Source organism: Babylonia areolata, chromosome 21, assembly GCF_041734735.1.
Source record: "Babylonia areolata isolate BAREFJ2019XMU chromosome 21, ASM4173473v1, whole genome shotgun sequence".
Lineage (NCBI taxonomy): Eukaryota > Metazoa > Mollusca > Gastropoda > Neogastropoda > Buccinidae > Babylonia > Babylonia areolata.
The window spans coordinates 37895039-37909754 of record NC_134896.1 but is presented as its reverse complement, the minus strand read 5'-3'; the positions used below and the strand labels follow the sequence as shown (position 1 = coordinate 37909754).

Genomic DNA, 14716 nt, shown 5'->3' with positions numbered 1-14716 from the left:
CAAATGGGTTGTCCCTGGCAAAATTCTGTCGAAAAATCCACTTCGATAGGAAAAACAAACAAAACTGCACACAGGAAAAAATACAAAAAAATGGGTAGTGCTCTCAGTGTAGCGACATGCTCTCCTTGGGGAGAGCAGCCCAAATTTCACACAGAGAAATCTGTTGTGACAAAAGAGAGTGAGAGAAATAAGTCACTCACTGAGTCAATCTCTCACAATTGTTTGAATGCCATTGTGCATTCCAATTTTCCATTCAACCACATGAACAACTGTAACAGTGTATGCTGACATCCCACTCCCACTGTCCCAGTCATGTTCCTTGCACAGATATTAACCCCCCAAAAAAGTTGTCCAGCCAAAAAACTAGACACTGAGTGTTATACAGAACACTGCCACATTAGTAATCATTGCCTCCCTCCTACACTCTTTCCTCTGGTGTGTGTTAATGACTGGTCAAGCTGCCCCTGCCATGACCCACTTGAATCAAACCAGTTGGCACTCCTCCCTCTCTTTCCTTGGCTGCTCATAACTCATTGCAACTAGTACAAGCCCAAGGCCAGTCAGCATGTATACAACCTTGTTTTTGAAGGATCAACCCTTGACAGCTGACCATACCACAGCACACCACTACAACCAGGCTGACCAACACTGGCAACACACCCTACAGTAACAGTGTGAATGAACTATTGACTGGCCACACCACACAGTACAGCCAGTCCAACCAAAAACATTAGTTCAGGCTACAGCACTGACCACATACCACTACAACCAGGCTTACCAACACACAACATGAACTCAATGAACTCTTGACAGGCTACACCATACCCTTCTACTACAACCAAGGTAACCAGCACACACAACACTGTCAAACTAAACTTTTGTAACTGCTGACATAATAAAATCTGTTTACTCCCTTTTCTCTGTAGGTGTTTTACTATCATTTATTTGTTATAATGTTAATTCATTTTTAGTTTGGTATGAAATCTAAATCTACAGTTACAGACTGAGCATAGCAATAAATTAGTATTGAATATGTATTACATGAATTTATACTGCATTAAGAATAAACTTATTATGACTAATATAAGTATCCTTATTTATTATGATTTTTTTTCTCCCTCAAGCCAGTCAAAGGCCAAAGCACACTGGGTTTTTAAAACTTTAACTGCTGGTCAGACATTTGCTTTGCAGATATGCTGCAGTGTATAATACTGTATTATGTATAAAATATCAGTGAACGCAGTGATGTCTCCTTGAGAAACTGAAACTGAAACTACACTTATTATGAATGAGTGTTATTGCAGCATGGAAGCATGACTGAACTTTGTGATGTTCTGTGGTTGTAATGCCTATATATATATATATGCTTTTTTTTGGGGGGTGGTGGTGGTTTTTTTCCTTGATACATATGTATCTTTGTCGCTTTTTATCAGCAAGCGCGCCAACATTTCTCTTGTACAGCTTTAGAGATAATAATAAATAAATAAATATTGCAAGTTGCGTCTCTTTCTGTACACCAATCAACTGTTCTCAGTGTGGTTGACAATGAACAAAGATTCACAACTTTCTCAAAGAAATCTCTTGTGTTAGAATGAATTCAATAAAATTCCAGAGCACAAGAAACTGGTCAGAAAGCAATGAAAACCCACTGCATGATGCAGTGAAGAACTCAAAACGCAGTTGTCTTAGCTATGACAAGGAAAATCATGGATGAGACAAGCAGAGGGCACTATGACTATTGTACACAATTTGTATGACAACTATAACTTGTACAAGATCTGAAACAAAAAACAGTGAATGCCTCAAACACCTCCAGCTATCATGTGATCATATAATAATTGATTCTTGGAAGAAATTGTCTGGAATAGCTGGATAGTACTAGAAGTGAACTAGAAGTGAACTAAGACATAAGTGAAGCTAACCTATATTCTCTTTTTAACAGCAAAATTGAAGATATCACCATGAATGGTTCAGTCACCAGATATGTCTGGTATGGAAAATGTTCACTGTGAAAGAAAATGAAAAATCATCAAGGTAGAGAATGTTGCATACAAATTCACCACCTCCTTGGAAAGGATTGGAAACTTTGTTTCAGGCCAAAGGCACCACACCTGCAAACTTAGGTTTGATTTTGAATGAAAATGTGATCCTTTCCATCACTGATCCAGTCTTGCACTGACACTGATTCAGTCATTTACCAAATGATTCTCTTGGAGTAAATGTATTGTAAAGGCAAATGCATTCCTAGCACACCATCTTTTGAAAGATATCTCGTTTCAATAAAGTCTTCTTTAAAATAGGGCAGTCTTTGTGGGCCTTTTCAAAAAAAAAAAAAAAAAAAAAAAGTAAGCAGAAGAAACATGCCAGCTACGTTCATGACCCAATGGAGATGAATTGAGATGTTTGAGATCAGTGGTGTGTGTGTGTGTGTGTGTGTGTGTGTGTGTGTGTGTGTGTGTGTGTGTGTGTGTGTGTGCACGTGTGTGTGTGTGTGTGTGTGTGTGTGTGTGTGTGTGTGTGTGTGTGTGTGTGTACTCTACAACAGTACAAGTCCACCAAGTGACACCAACATGTATAATTTAAGTGTGTGTGTGTGTGTGTGTGTGAGTGTGTGTGTATATGTATGTGCGCATTCATGTGTAGTGCACATGTGCAAGTCCACAAGTCCACTGAGTAACACCTACATGTATGTTAGCACGACACACATAATGTCACTGTGATGGTGAGTGAAGATGATATATGCTTGTCTGGTATCTTTCAGAGGTGCACTTGTCAATTCTTACATCACTGGTAAAACTCCTTGGTTCTGCCTTCCCTGCACTGATGAGGCTGTGCAATCCTCAGGGCAATGCAGCTGCCAGATCAAGACCCTTGACAATAACTGACACAGATTCAACCATCTCTGCAATGCCTCTCTACTCCACTCCTCTGCAGGTCTTTCCTGCCATCTCTGGCACAAGTCCAGGAACACACAGTCCTGACATCTTGTTCAGTCAGCAAATGTCATAGGCCAACCCAAGCCTGTTTCAGTGTTTGCATGCTCCATCTCTGTTGATTGCACATGTAAATGATGTATGCAAGTTTTGCAACACATCGGCCTTGCTTTGGGATCAGTAGTTTCAATGAAACAAACGTTTCTTGTAATTTGATGACTAAAATATATATATAAATAAAAACTAATTAAGCACAAAAAAACATTATTTAAAAAAAACAACTTTCATTATACAAAGCACCTGATGAGACAGGGTGAGGGTCTGTCATCAATGCTACAGACAGGGTCACAACTGGGCAACATCATCACTCTTCCACTAACAATACAGGTTCAGGTTACTTGTGCAAGGATCAAGTGTACAGTCCTCACCTAAATACCTCTCATTCTTTCACACCCCCTCTTTTATAAATATTGTCAGGTCCAGTCCTGCCCTTTTGAGACATTTTTAAAAACTGTGCACAAGTTGTACCAAATGACCTATTCATTTATCATGCATTCATCATGTTCATGAATACATTTTTCTAAAATAATTTAACTGACAATGAAACTGAAAATGCTTATACTGGAAGCATAATCAGGCTGAAAGTTCTGTAAACTTAGGTCTCTGCTGACTTTCTTGTTTTTCAAGAGTTTAAACTCAAGATTCATCATGGTTTAATTATACATTGTGTGTGAATGTGTGTGTGTGTGTGTGTGTGCATCTGTCTGTGTTTGTGTCTGCGTTTGTGTGAATCATGTGTGTACACACACATGCGCTCATACACCATGATAGATTCAACTAAACCACAATGTGTGTGTCACTCTGTGTGTGTGTGTGTGTGTGTGTGTGTGTGTGTGTGTGTGTATCTGTCTGTCTGTCTGTCTCTCTGTGTCTCTTTGGGAGTATGTGTCTGTGTACTTGTATGCATGTGTTATTGTGTGTGTCTCCATATTCCTCCATACCTTATGCTTGCTCTGACGTACACAATGCAAGGTCTGCAGAGACACCCAGATAGACCACGAAACATGCAGAGAGACACTGAGATAGACACTTGAAGTTGAATAACTTGAAAGGAAAAGACAGGAAGCATGAAGGGTAAGAAAAGAAGGCAACAGTCTAAGGAAGAGTGTAGAATTCTTGAGTGAGCGTAAGCACTGAAAAGACGATCAAAAAATATCATTTTACTAAGATTTAGCAGCAAACCACAGCGATAATGTTAATCAAATGATTCAAAGGCTGGTTATATAAAAACAATTCTGAAAAGAATCTGGGAAAATGTAACACAATTTTGTCTACTGATGGTGATTACCATTAACTTGAATTTGCATAAAACTGATAAAGGAACACAAACTACAGAATTCTGAATATATAAATTTTGACATAACAAATCATATGATACATAATTAATCTTAATCAAGTTAATGACAGGATCATAAGGATGTCTCATACTGCATTCAGCATAGTCTGTAATTATTAAATTAAGGAGATAATGATAAAGACTTTTGTAGTTTTGATTTAAATTAAGTATAAGAGGATGACACAGATTTCTTTTGAAAATTGCTATAAAATATAAAATAAAATAAAAAGATGCAGAAATTATGACATTCACTACATATTCAATTCAGTTGGCTATTTAACTAAGACTTTGTTTTCATCAAACTATTGTTTGAGGTTAGTTTGGTTTTCTTTTTTCTGTTGTTCTTGCTGTTCTTTTTTGTTTTTTGTTTGTTTTGTTCTATCTTTAACAATTGAAAGTTGAAGATTACTTTGTGACAGTTTTTTTTCTTCTTCTTGTTTTCTTTTTTGCTTTTTTTTTGTTTTGTTTTTTTACCACTACCAACAAGTAACAAACATTTTGGTATCAGAACAATTCTTAAAGGGATAACTCATTAATTGCACTATACACAGTATACGTATGTAAAATCCTTCAACCTGTCTTTGTCAAGAAATCTCTTTTTTTTCACATAAAACTAAGTTTTATCAGATGTTGTGTAAGTTTCTGGAGCAGTAACTAGAAAATAATCCATTAATCTGTCATGTCAGTGAAGACCATTCATCACTTGACATGTAAAATTTATGCATTGTGTATACTTTTCTTCGCTTCCAAGTGACCAGCCATACACATGGTCATCCCTGCAAACATTTAGACAGAGAAAAACAAAACTGAACAGAATGTTACTGTTAGTCTAAAAATAATACATACCCATGCTGTGTATACAAATTTTTACAGAACAGAATCACGAGTGACTGAGGTGAACCATGAACTTCAAATGCTATGGCTAACACTTCAGTTATAATGAAAATATTACAACATTTTTTCGTTGTTTATAATTTTTTTCTGATGAGTTGCGAGGGATTTTATTTTTCTAATGTAAGAAGATGAGAGCTGATCTGGACCAAGGTGTTTTTGGTGTGTGTGTTTGTTTGTTTTTATTGTTGTGTCACTCGGTACACGACTGGGTGTTTTGTTGATCTTTTCTTTTAAACTCCGACACACGCATCGACAAATATGTGGGTATGCTGGACATTCCACAGGCAACTCGTCAATCTGAACCTCACCCTGCGGAATGTCACACCCCTACAATTGATCCAGCGATCAAGTACGACACCGTCCCCGAGCCATCTTGATATCGCTACAACCTCCGCTGGGCAACGTTTTGTTTCTCTTGTCTACCTGTGTTGTAATGTCTGAAGTTATGGGTTCAAAATCAAATCTGACGCTTGATTCCGTTCTCAAAAGCACAGCTTTGTAAGCATTAACGTTTTAGAGAAGTGTGTGCTGCATCAGGCTTGCTTATCTCTGAGGCTACTACTCTGGACACAAAACTACGTCAAAAATAGATGTGAAATCAGCCACACGGAACTGGACTGGACTTGACACTGGCTGTGTGCATCGCAGACGACACATAAGTTTACAATGAAGTGCACATCCAGCCTTCCTAATAAACCACAACAATCAAGACGGGTTAATCCTGCAAAACGTTAGTGAGGTTACTCACCTGTTGGCAGAAAACAACAATCGCAACAGTTTGAAGTGTGTATTATCCTTGTAGCTACGACAGAACGCCGTGCTACTGCCACTAGTCACAGCAGGCACGTTTGGAACAGATTTTTGGTCCTGTCACGTGACTGCGTTGGATGACGTATTTTGTGCTTCCGGTATGGCAGAAACTCCCTCCACCCTCCCGACGAGTCACCTCCACTACCCATCCCACACTTAACCTCGGCGGCCCCTCCCATCTGTCCAAAACCCCTAACATCTTACCCCTCTGAACTGTACTCTCTCTCTCTCTCTCTCTCTCTCTCTCTCTCTCACCTCACCTTGCTGTGATGGTTCTCATATCGAAATGTTGATTCTTTCCATCCGAATATCGCGGCTGAGGATACAGTTGTTGGAATGTTGGATTTTCAGATGACAAATCATCATGCAACATCCTGGCAAAGTCGCCGCAACAGCAGTCTGCGTGTCGTTGCTAATCTGAATAATAACTTTCATTCATTTTTATTAGTCAGCCCTGATGGAGTGGACTGGAGGCCAGCGATCTACGACATGGTGTGTTGTTGCTGTCAGTGTGTGTATCAGTGTTTGTGTGTGTGTGTGTGTGTGTGTGGGCGCGCGAGCGCCACAGTATATGTGTGTGTGTGTGTGTGTGTGTGTGTGTGTGTGTGTGTGTGCCAGTATCTGTCTGTCCGACTGTCTGTGTGTCTGCAGCTAGGGTGGGGGAGTGTGTGTGGGGAGGGGAGGAGCGGAGGTGGGGGAGGGGGGGGGGGGGGGGGTGGAGCCCCGCTTCGCTGCGCACGCGCGGCCGGTCACAGTACATATGTGTGTGTGTGTCAGTGCAGTGCCAATGTGTGTCAGTGTGTGCGCGCGGGCATATGTGTGTATGTCAGTGACACTAAACACACACACACACACACACACACACACACACACACACACGTACCGGGCACACACACACACACACGTACCGGGCACACACACACACACACACACACACACACACACACATTGTACTGACGTTTATTGGATTTTACAGCATTGTATTGTGTTGTATTTTATTGTATTAAACCTCAGTCAGGCACAACATGTCTTTCTTCAGTCTTTTTTTTTTTTTTTCTTCTTCTTCTTCTTTTTAAAACATTTATTTCGTTGTTGTTGTTGGCGGGCCTGGAGGGGTGCTGGCTGTTTGCGGCCCTTGACTGAGGATCGAGAAGACGTCCTTTCTTTGAGGGGAGGGTGTCTATGTCCTCTGCATTTTTTGTTTTTTGTTTGTTTGTTTGTTTTTTGTTGTTGTTGTTTTGTTTTTTTTTGTTTGTTTCTTTCTTTTTGTTTTTTGTTTTTGTTTTACTGTATCAACGGTCATCAGTTGTGATTGTTCTGCACCTGAAACATCTGGTCTGTCATCTCTTACGAAACTTTAGACTTGTTGCACCAGGACCTTAACACAAAGTTTAGGGGGAGGGAAGTGGGTCAGTGGGAGGGGTGGGGTCATCAGTAGAAGTCCGGGAGGACTGACTCCTGCCCGGCCGCTGGGAATCGAACCTGTGCACAACTGATCTCACATGTGGAGCGGTGGCCACTATGCCGGCCCCCTGCAAGAAAGCCAGTGTTCACGAGTTCGACTCAGTCCGCCGGGCATTATATTCTTTATCGGGCACCACTCCACTGACTCAGTAGACCGCCTTGAGTGGTGTCAGTTCTGGGTGCTAGTCTTTTGGAAGACGGGCGACAAAGACCAAAGTCCTATGTGCATGCAGGACACGGCACTATAAGTGCCAGGCCCATGTAAAAGAACCCTTGACAACAAAACTAAAATAATTACACGCTTCAGCACACCTGTGACAGTCGGCGCAACTCAGTCGTTGTACTACACTACACTACATATGCTTTCAAGCAGGGCGTTCTACAGCGATGATTACCACGTCAGTACTTCATCAGATCACGTGATACTTCAATACTGACTCAGTAAAGAATATATTAACGAGGACTGAAAATGAATGAAAGAGCTACGGAAAATACACATATTTGACACCGACAGAGAACCACTTATTTAATAGAATCTCTTTTTTCTTTCTTTCTTTTTTTTTTTTAACGTATGGAGCAGAAATATTGGGACTCATGACAAATTATCAAATGGAAAAAGTACATACGTTATTTGCCGGCAGTTAAGCGCTTTATTGGTGTCCCATTACATTCATCAAATACTGTAATGTATGGTGAAACCGGCAGGTACCCATTGCAGATTACATCAATTGTAAAATGCATTGATAAAATATTGGCTCAAACTAACAAGACTGCCAACATCACGATTGTGTTGGCAAGCATACGAGATGCTGCTGCTGCAAGAGGAGAAGGGCAAACAGAACTGGGTAGTCCACATCAAGAAAACACAAATGGAACATGGATTCGGTCTCGATTTGGATGTGCCACGGAGTGGGGCACGAGGGCGGCTTTGTATCGGAATTTAAAGATCAAGAAAACACTAATGGAACATGGATTCAGTCTCGATTTGGATGTGCCACGGAGTGGGGCACGAGGGCGGCTTTGTATCGGAATTTAAAGATAGACTTATAGCATGTTACAAACAAAACTGGCACATAGAAATAGAGAGCAATGATAGGTATAAATGGTTCTATTCATTTAAATCAATTTTTCAAACAGAGAAGTATATAAAGATCATAACAAATAAATGGCATAAAATCTGCTTTGCGAGGCTCAGAGTTGAGAGTACTTGGACTGAATGTCAACAGAAGATGGTTCGATTCAGACGTAGCAACATCTCCTTGTCCAATGTGTGGCGAGCAACATCTCCTTGTCCAATGTGTGGCGAACTCGGAAAGCCCAGAAGATGAACATTATTTCATATTTAACTGCAAAAGACTCGGATACGATGAACTGCAAAAAATCTGTACCCTTTTCAATATAACTCCAGCGCAGAGAAAAGATTTGTTCGACATACTGATGACAGAAACTGAAGATATGATACTTTCAAAAGGCACTAACCCCCCCAGGATCAATTTCCACAAGAAACTTGACACACAGGATCAATTTCCACAAGAAACTTGACACACAGGCTAAGAAGTAATGCATGGTTATGCAGATTTTTGAAACCGTCACCACTATGTATTTGTGGTAAGACCCTTGACATCCCACATTTTTTGCTCGAATGTCCAAATACACATTTACATTTCAAACCCCTTCATGATATGATTACATCCTTTAATCTTCCATTCGCTATGTCCAGCGTTTTTCACCCTAGCAAAGAAAATGGTTGGTCTCTGACAAAAACCGCAGTTGACCTAATTAAAAGCCATCCAACTGGTCTGTTTTTCTCATTTGTTTCATCCCCCTTCTTTTTTCTTTTTTTTTCTTTTTTTTTTTACTGAGAAAAAGTGTCAAGGCTTGCTCGAAAAACTAAAGGGAATGGGAAGGCAGAAGATGAGGAGACAACAGCGAAGGAAGAAGAAAAAAAAAAGAAAAGAAAAAAAGACAGAAATAAATAGAAAAGAGGAAATTTCCAGCACAGAATTTCCAGGAGTCAGGGATGCTATTTGTACTGAAAGACCCCTGGCATCCCCACGGTGGTGTTGGTTTATCAGCTTGGATCAGATATCGTCTTCTGTATGGTTTTAATTACCCTCTATTTGGGTAAGATATCACTCGGTTGGATAAGATATCGTCTTCTTCGACTGGTCTGAAAGCATGCACTCTAGTTTATTTGCTTGAATTAGATATCGTCTTCTGTCTGACTGGTTTAAAATGTTGTTACTGGTACCGTATTCGGCTGTCGGATTGGTTAAAATGTCATCATTGGTATTGTTTTATTTTGTCTGATTGGTTCAAATGTAATCGTTGGTACCGGAAGGTGACTATTCCACAGTATATAAGGAGGTTATTCGATGTATAGCTCAACTAACTCGAACGCTGGTCAACGCTGCAGTACAGCTTGTGAAACAAAACACATCATCCAGCTGCATTGATTTTTCAAAATCACTTCTTTGTAACTGGTGAGTACATTTTTGTTGTCTGTTAGCTTCTTTCTTCTTTGACAGAGATGGTAACTAAAACTATACTGATCTTTGCCGAAATTTAATTTTAGTTGTTTTTTTCATATTCATTTCCGACACATGTTTCACGCGATATTAGTACAACAATGAAATTACTCACTCATGCATGATTTGCTTATAGATATTTAATTGATATCATTAGATGTGATATATTCCTAGTGAACAACTTTCATGTCCCAACTACAATATTGGTGAACTGGAGATGAGTTCATTTTATTTCCCGACTTTTACAGATCTTTGAAATAAGTTCATTCCCAAAAATATATTTGAAACCGAAATCGGTGTTGGATTTTTTTTTTTTTTTTTTTTTTTTTTTTTAAGCAAGGAATGGGGTATGTCTTACACGAGAAAACTGAAAAAAAAAAAAAAAAAGAATCATAGTCTCAGAGAGTTAAGTATGGCTGCCTTTAAAAGTGAAGGTTAAATGCTGCCTTAAAGAACGACAAAAACGACATACACCATAAGCCATAAGCCTGCCAAACATTTGTATGATTGAACGTGGGGATTATTACCGGCCCTGAATCAGTGTAGAAAGAAGGAAAACTGGGAAGGAAAAGGTGATACGATTGTTACCGATCACGTGTGACGCTAATTGCTGTTTGATGGTTATTGCGTTTCATTTCTTTAACTGAATAGCGACAATGTTACTTGATATCCTGCATACCTCAGCCGGGAGGGATAAAACTTGTAAATGTGTAGCCGTGATTCTTGACGTTCTTGAATTAGGGGCTGGATGTGTTTAATGTTTCTCTCTCTCTCTCTCTCTCTCTCTCTCTCTTTTTTTTTTTTTTTTTTTTTTTTTTTGCTGATGCAGTTTTCAGTTTCAAATGTCATTTATTTGTGGGTGAATCAGTGTGATTTGGTTGTAGTTCAAAGCAGAGGTTGGCAAAAGGATGGGTTTAAGGGCTTCCCTCTTCAGACTTGTTTTTGAATTAACGTCACAGATGTCAGGAAGTCTTCGTTCTATCCAATGTTCAGGGATGGACTGATGGAATCAACTGACACGCGTGTTTTCTTTGGAAAGAAGCTACCTTTCTTTTTTTTCGGATTAAGTGTTGTTTTTGGTCACAAGTGAAGCAATTCACATAACTAACGCACGCTACACACGTGCACACACAGATTTCCTCACGTGCACAATTTGCATATTAGATTTTACGTGCCCTGTTCACCGACCGACGAGTGATTTGCATAACTGATTTACGCCGGCTACACACGTGCACACGTGATTTCCTTTCGTGAACAAACTGCATATTTACGTGCCTGGACCACGTGGTATCATCGCGTGAACTAACTCGATATCCGACATACCTTGTTGAAGTGCACGCGTGATGCTGTCATGAAAATAAGCTGGGCTTTGACGGCATACCTTGTCATAGTCAGTTATGTCCACGTGAACAAATTGCACTGACGAAAAAAGTGGATAATGCAATGAGGGTTCCCACAGTTTAACTGCGAATCGGATAATGCGATGAATTTCCCTACATGTTACCGGCATATAAACATGCAGTGGACACTAACTAATAATGCAGGCTGATGCTCTCACATATCAGGGAGTTCGTCAGCGCTGTGGAATCGGCTTGCGAGCGTGAATATTTAAAAGTTAGATCGTAAGTACAGATAGATCGAAAGTAAATGCAGGGAATGTGAAAGGAATAGTTCAGGAAATGTTAAAGTTCCCTTTGCCTTTTACGCCTCACAGGGGCAGTGATTTCAGGTATTTCTTTTCAATCGCCGAAGACGTGGAACAAGCTCCCTGATAACCTCTGTCATTCTGATTCCCTTGCATCTTTTAAATCTCGTCTAGAAACTCACCTTTTCCCTCAGCAATATGTTCAGTTGTGGCAGGTCCACTTCCTTTGCGTTAGCTGTGCTTGACTATGTGTGTATACATATGTATGTGTACATAACTACATGCATGTATATGAATGTGTATTGTTTGTTGGTGTGTGTGTGTGTGTGTGTGTGTGTGTGTTTGTGCACGTGCGCACGCGCAAGCGCAAGCGCACGTATGTTTATGTATGTTTGTGCGTGCCTATGTGTGCGTATGTGTTCATGGTAGCTGTTAGGTACAGATGTATGTATGTGTATATGCATATATGTATATACGCACTGTGTGTGTGTGTGTGTGTGTGTGTGTGTGTGTGTGTGTGTGTGTGTGTTTAGTCACATTTTGGTGTGTCAGTGTATGTAACATTGATGTAATGTGTTATGTTAACTAAAGTGTTTTTGTAAAGCACCTAGAGCAGATTTCTTGGATAGTGTGCTATATAAGTATCCATTATTATTATTATATCCACTGTGTCTGGGGCTCGGCATTGGAAGGTCAGCGGGGCCCAATCCTCCCTTCACACTGATTCAGCTAACCTTCCCTGACCGATACATGAGTGGGGGAGTGAGGAAAAATCCGAAGTGAAGTGCCTGGGCCAAGGACCATCACGGCCACACTGAAACGGGGCCTGGCACCCTCATCTCATGAGCACTGTAGAGAATACACACAGTAAAAGAGAGACTTAGAAAAAGCTTATGGACTGGTGCCTCTTGCTTTTTTTGTTTTTGTTTTTGTTTGTTTAATCGGTGTGATGGAGTCTCCCGTCGGTCCGACGGATGAGTAGTCAGGCAAGCTTATCTGTCGGTGTGTGCCATCATATGGGAGACGAGGCCAGTTCTGGATGCAATGTACTTCCCACAGGTGTTGCAAGGGAAAACGTCTCCAGAAGTTGAGCCCTGCTTCCTTCGCTGACGCTTCTCCTTAATGGCTAGCATTCTCTTGTTTTCAAACGTCTTTATGCCACTAGAACACAGCATCCTCCAGCGAGAGCAGTCAAGGGCATCAGTTTCCCAGGAAGCGATTTCTATGTCACAGGCTTTGAGGTTTGTCTTCAAGGTGTCCTTGAAGCGCTTGCAGGGTCTTCCAAGTTCACGGTGGCTTTCCTTCAGCTGGTCATACAAAAGGATCTTCGGGATCCTGCTGTCTGTCATGCGGACAACATGTCCTGCCCAGCGTAGCTGGCACTGGATCAGCAGGCTTTCGATGCTGGGCAGGCTGCTCCTCTCTAGGGCCTGGAGGTTGGAGACCCTGTCTTGCCACTTTATGCCGAGGATCTTTCGTAGGCATCTCTGCCGGCGAAATCGGTGTATAGCAAACTCCAAAGCATAACGTCTGTGCCGGCATTGCGTGTTCTTGTTTTTATCAGTTACAGAAGTAAACCGACTGCGCTGAATTGTAACGTCGATCGGTGTTTCCTGTTTCAGACAAGGACCAGACGATACGAATCTTGACAATGGCCGCCGCCAGTGTGACGAGGACGTGCGGAGCGGGCAGCAATCACCAGCTGTGGGCGGTGTCCACACAGCTCCAGTTCTGTGAACGCATTTTCCACCAGCTCATGACCCAGCACCTGGACCTGACCAAGACTTTCATGGAACCGTACCTGTCGTTGGGCTGGACACGTGGCGCGCATGCCAGACCATCGGCTGCCCAAAAGGCTCTTCTATGGCGAGCTGCAACAAGGGAAGAGATCACACGGAGGTCAGAAGAAGCGCTTCAGAGATTCTCTGAAAGTCTCTCTGAAAGCGTTTGATATCAACCCTGACTCCTGGGAGGAATCTGCAGTAGACCGTGACAAATGGCGCGCTGCTGTGCACAAAGGCGCCAAGTTGTGCGAGGCCAACAGGACTGCTGCAGCTGTTCAGAAGAGGCAGGCCAGAAAGTCATGGGCAAACAAGCTCCCTGACAATGGTATGCCTGTCTTTGTCTGCCCCAACTGTCAGCGAACATTTCGTGCGCAGATTGGACTATTCAGCCATCTGCGCATTCACAGATAGACTAGTTCATGAGCATCCTCCCCCCCACCCCACCACCACCCTCCCCCCATCCCCCAGCTGGATGACAACGATGGTCATCATCGATCTCGATGGACACACACCACCTGTCGCACAAAGGCAAAGTGTTTAAGGCAGCCATGGATCTTGGCACTGTGCAGACAAAACTGCAGCAGAAGGTCTACACCACTGCCGAGGAATTCGAGGCGGACATGCGCCTCGTGTTCCAAACGGCTTATAAACATTTGCCTGGGAATACCGTGATCGTGCGGAAAGCTCACGAGCTTCGGCACAAGTTGGATCTGAAGCTCTCCAGAATGCCGGAAGAAAGTGACGAGGCCCGGGCTCTCCAGATGGCCGCATCGAGACATGCCAAGAGAGGTCGGCAGCAGACAAACAGTGGTGGCAGTGACAGTGGTATTGCCGGTGAAAGTGGTTGTAACGGTGACAACGACAGCGATTCTGACATGTCAGAGTCTGTAGACTAGACAGAATTCAGCAGCTGCACGAACGGGTAGCTTTCCTGAATTCTGAATTTTTAAGGTTGATGAAAGAACATTTGGGCGGGAAGGGGAAGAGGTCACAGCCTGATGCCCACACCCGCGGTACACTGAAAACCCATCGTGGACCGTCAAAGACCCATCCTCCAAAGTCCACACACCCTACTCCCGACCACCTAAAGCCCACCCCACGCCAGTCAGGCCTACAAACAGCTCCCCACCTCCCAGGCCTGCACCACCCAGGCCTGTAACCCACTCCCTACCACCCAGGCCAATACCACCAACGCCAGCAGCAGGGTGCGGTCTGCACGTCCACAGTGTAGTGCCAACAAGTGGGACGGCAAACAAGAGAGG

General features: G+C 42.1%; 1 protein-coding gene across 2 annotated transcripts in view; it reads right to left on the bottom strand.

The window, feature by feature from the left end:
* LOC143296304 (signal-induced proliferation-associated 1-like protein 2) overlaps positions 1 to 6106 on the bottom strand; it is a 63327-nt gene extending 57221 nt beyond the window's left edge. For both annotated transcript variants that reach the window (XM_076608154.1, XM_076608155.1), the window contains exon 1: positions 5972 to 6106. The gene's annotated coding sequence lies outside the window, so the exon portion shown is untranslated. The remainder of the gene's footprint in view (positions 1 to 5971) is intronic.
* Between the last annotated feature and the right edge of the window lie 8610 nt (positions 6107 to 14716).